Raw genomic sequence first — 5,110 nt, forward strand, 5'->3', positions numbered from 1 at the left:
CCTTTTTGTTGAAGGCTTGTTTCATCCTTGCTTGGTATAACTGTCCATGGCATAGAGCAGTCATACGTTTTTCTTCGATTAAGTTCAACTGATCGTATCTGCTTTGACACCATTCAGCCTCTGATAACTTAGTCTCCATGAGGACTCTCATTGATGGGATTTCAACTTCTACGGGGAGCACAGCTTCCATGCCGTATACTAGAGAAAAGGGAGTTTCCCCTGTTGAAGTACGCACTGAAGTACGGTACCCATGTAAAGCAAATGGCAGCATTTCATGCCTGTCTTTGTAAGTGACGACCATTTTCTGGACGATCTTCTTAATGTTCTTGTTGGCGGCTTCAACAGCGCCATTCATTTTTGGTCTGTAAGGAGAAGAGTTATGATGCTCAATCTTGAATTCCTCACACAGTTCTTTCATCATTTTTTTATTCAAGTTCGAACCATTGTCAGTAATGATCTTGCTGGGAACACCATATCGGCAAATGATGTTGTTCTTGATAAACCTTACAACCACTTGTCTTGTAACGTTGGCGTACGATGCTGCTTCGACCCATTTGGTGAAGTAATCAATAGCCACTAAGATGAAACGATGACCGTTTGAAGCTTTTGGTTCGATCATTCCAATCATGTCGATACCCCACATGGAAAACGGCCATGGAGATGAGAGAACGTTGAGTAGAGTCGGTGGCACATGGATCTTATCTGCGTAGATCTTGCACTTGTGACATCTCTTCACGTGTTTATAACAGTCAGATTCCATTGTCAACCAATAGTATCCAGCTCTTAACATTTTCTTGGACATTGCATGCCCATTTGAATGAGTTCCAAAGGACCCTTCATGCACTTCATGCATTAACATGTCTGCTTCGTGTCTGTCCACGCATCTGAGCAAAACCATGTCGAAAATTCTTTTGTATAGCACATCTCCGTTCAGGAAGAAACTGCCAGAAAGCCTCCTTAGAGTTTTCTTATCTTTGTTTGATGCCCCAAGTGGGTACTCTTGAGTTTGAAGGAAGCGTTTGATGTCGTGGAACCACGGTTTATCATAGATGACTGCTTCAGTTGTGAACACATAGGTGGGCCTTTCAAGGCGCATAATTCTGACTTTAGGCATATCGTTCCAATGATTGACTTTGAACATGGAAGATAAAGTAGCCAAGGCGTCTGCCATTTGATTATGATCTCGAGGTATATGATGCAATTCAACCTTGTTGAAGAAAGTCAACAGACGTCTTGCATAATCTCTGTAAGGAATCAAGCCAGGGTGGTAAGTTTCCCATTTGTCTTTGATTTGGTTGATCACGAGGGCTGAATCTCCATATATGTCTAGGATCTTGATCCTTAAGTCAATGGCTTCTTCGAGACCCATGATACAAGCTTCATATTCTGCGATGTTGTTGGTGCAATCAAATAGCAGTCTGGCGGAGAATGGGATATGAGTACCCTTGGGAGTGATGATGATTGCCCCAATTCCATTGCCAAAAGCGTTTACTGCTCCATCAAAAATTAGGCCCCATCTTGATCTAGGATCAGGACCTTCTTCAGGTAACAGTTCGTCACAATCTTTCATCTTCAAGTACAAGACATCTTCGTCAGGAAAGTCAAACTTGAGAGATTGATATTCATTAATTGGCTGATGCGCCAAGTGATCGGCGAGAATGCTTCCTTTGACCGCTTTTTGAGCACGGTACTCAATGTCATACTCGGATAACAGCATTTGCCATCGGGCAATCCTTCCTGTTAATGCAGGCTTTTCAAAGATGTACTTGATCGGATCCATTTTGGAGATTAACCAAGTAGTATTGTTGATCATGTACTGGCGAAGACGTTTTGAAGCCCAGGCCAAAGCACAACATGTTTTTTTGAGCATGGAGTAACGAGACTCACAATCTGTGAATTTCTTACTCAGGTAATAGATGGCATGCTCCTTCTTACCGGTTTCATCTTGCTGTCCAAGCATACAACCCATGGATTCTTCCAACACGGTAAGGTACATGATTAGTGGTCTTCCTTCAACCGGAGGAATCAATATTGGTGGTTCTAACAGGTATTCCTTGATACTGTCGAACGCTTTCTGGCAATCTTCAGTCCATAAAACCCCTTGATCTTTGCGGAGAAGCTTGAAAATTGGCTCACAAGTAGCAGTCATTTGAGAGATAAATCTGGAGATATAGTTCAATCGTCCGAGAAATCCTCTTACTTGCTTTTCAGTTTTTGGTGCAGGTATCTCTTGAATAGCTCTGACTTTGTCGGGATCTACTTCAATTCCTCTTTGGCTGACAATGAAACCCAAGAGTTTTCCAGATCTAACCCCAAAAGTACATTTGTTAGGATTCAAGCGAAGCTGATATTTCCTTAGTCGTTGAAACAACTTCAAAAGGTATTCAATATGTTCTTCTGTGCTGGACTTGGCTATCATGTCGTCCACATAAACTTCAATTTCTTTATGCATCATGTCATGAAAGAGAGTAGTCATTGCCCTTTGGTAAGTTGCGCCTGCATTCTTTAATCCAAACGGCATCACTTTGTAGCAAAAGGTACCCCATGGGGTGATGAAAGATGTCTTCTCCATGTCTTCGGGAGCCATCTTGATCTGATTATAACCAGAGAACCCGTCCATGAAGGAAAAGACGTTGAACTTAGCGGTGTTATCAACCAGCATGTCAACATGTGGTAATGGAAAGTCATCTTTTGGACTGGCCTTATTCAAGTCACGGTAGTCAACACACATTCTGACTTTGCCATCTTTCTTCGGAACTGGCACTATGTTGGCCAACCATTGAGGATATTCGGAGGTGACAAGAAAACCTGCGTCGAGTTGCTTTTGAACTTCTGTTTTGATCTTGTTAGCCATATCAGGGTGAGTCCTTCGCAATTTCTGCTTAACTGGCGGACATTCTGGCTTCAATGGCAAGAAATGCTGAACAATATTGGTATCCAACCCAGGCATGTCTTGGTAGGACCAGGCAAACACGTCAACATATTCTTTGAGAAGGTCTGTCAACTTACTCTTGATATCAGCATCAAGCAGCGATCCAATGGTCACTTCTTTTTTGTCTTCTTCAGAACCCAAGTTGATTCTTTCTAAAGGCTCTTTGTGAGGCAGAATGGCTCTTTCCTTGTGCTTAAGTAATCGAGAGATCTCGTCCGGGATCTCTTCTTCTTCCTCTTCTTCGGCTTCGAACACAGGAAACTCAAAGTTGGGAGAGGGCATAGGGTTATTGCATTCAATGGGTTTATCAATAGTAAATTTGCACATATGATTTATATTTATTTCAGAAAATTTATGAATGCAAGAGTGTATGCAGATTTTTTTTGAAAAGTTTTTTTTTTTGGTTTTTTAGGATTACCATTTCCATAAAAAAGCAAATATAAAACACATAGTGTAGGGAATTCAAAATGACACTTTATTTATGATTCATTTTTGAAACAAAGCCCTAAACACAAACTCATTTGTCTTGGGCAGGACAAAGAGGGAAACTTTTAAAACAAAGCCCTATACACAAAGTTATTTGGGCGGAACATTTAAAAGCAAAGCCCTATAAAACATCTCTCTGCTTTGGGCTAGGCAGGAGGTCAAAATAACAGCGGGGTGATTACTTTGAGCGGCGAACAACATTCGGAACGTCGACAGCTTTCTAGTAGCAACGAACTCCTCTGTGTATTATGTATTCAGGAAAATTCTCCTCAGAATTATCTTCAGTATTGACATTGACCGCTGGTCGAGCAGGATTTGAAGGTCCTGGTTTGTCACCCTTGTTCTTTGTAGAGTTGAAACGGTCTTCTTCTACTTCTTGAAGAGCATAAGATGAGTCACAATCTTCAGAATTTTTAGGATGTATTTCCCAGTCTTCTGGATGAAGAGACTCATTGTCAGAGACACTTTCCGAGTCAACTGCGGGGCCATCTTCCCCTTCATCTTCAAAAATGGCATTTATGTGATAATAACCATCTTCAGGATTATAAATCTTAGTAGATGCGTTGAAGCTGAAATCTTCAGTAATTTCAGGCTGCTGAGAAAATTGACAGGGATGATAAGCCTCTTCTGGTTGACTATTATATTCAAAGGAATCTCCCCATCCAGTTGGTTGGATGTCTTCAATCGCAATCTTTGAACTTTCAGGTGCAGTATATTTCACCATTGTAATACGGTGAACTGACTTTAATCGATCGAAATGTCGCGGTTAAGCAAGAGTCGCCACCGACTTTTATTTTATCCAAACAAATTCAGAAAGGCAAAAAAAAAACAGAAAAAAACCTTTTAAAGAAAATCTAAGTTCGGGGGGTAATTTATGCAAAGGGAAGGTGTAAGGCACCCTTTGCATCCATGGTTTTCCATGGGCTCTTAATTGCTTTGCTTGCTCGTTTGTCTTTAGAAAAAGTAGATGAAAGAAAAAAAGTGGACTTTAGCTCGTAAATGAGCGTAGCCAGTTTTTGAAGAATTGTGAGAAAGAATATGAAAATTGAGCATTGCAAGGCAATTAGGGGCAATTACCTTAAACTCAGATGATAGGTCTCTTTTTAGCCTTTCAGAATGAAAGGGTCAATCCTTGCCATAAGAGGGCAGGAAGCCTTTCGTTTGGAGGTTGAAGGGTCGTCGAGTTATCGTTCGCCCAAAGACTGACCCATGCCATAGAGGGGCAGGTAGTCTAAGGGGAAGGATCAGAATAAACCTTTTCGTAGGCAACCAGAAGATACCTTAGCCTTTTTCCGTAGGCAACTTCCGAGGGTCGAGGTCATATTTGTGTATCGAAGGCAGCATCATTTAGGGTCGCATGACCTTTATTTACCGAGGCAGCATGGCTGAGGTATCCTCAAATTCGAGGGACATGGCTTATTCTGCAAAAAACACAAAGGCAATAGGCAACAGGCAACAAGGCAACAGAGAGGTTACCCCAAAAGCGTGCGTGTGTGCACCAATCACGTGATTCGATTCAGTTATTTATCTTGTAATTAGTCATTCTAGGTTCAATTCGAGGTTATCACTCCCTAAATTACTAGCCACGCAGATAATATAAGGCAAGAAATATTAATACGGGGGAGGGGACAATGAAACCAGCGGATCCCTTAATCAGGGTTTGACAGGGTTTGACACAAGTAATAATAAAGC

The sequence above is a fragment of the Vicia villosa genome, linkage group LG2 (assembly GCF_029867415.1).
Source record: "Vicia villosa cultivar HV-30 ecotype Madison, WI linkage group LG2, Vvil1.0, whole genome shotgun sequence".
In the NCBI taxonomy this organism is placed as follows: Eukaryota; Viridiplantae; Streptophyta; class Magnoliopsida; order Fabales; family Fabaceae; genus Vicia; species Vicia villosa.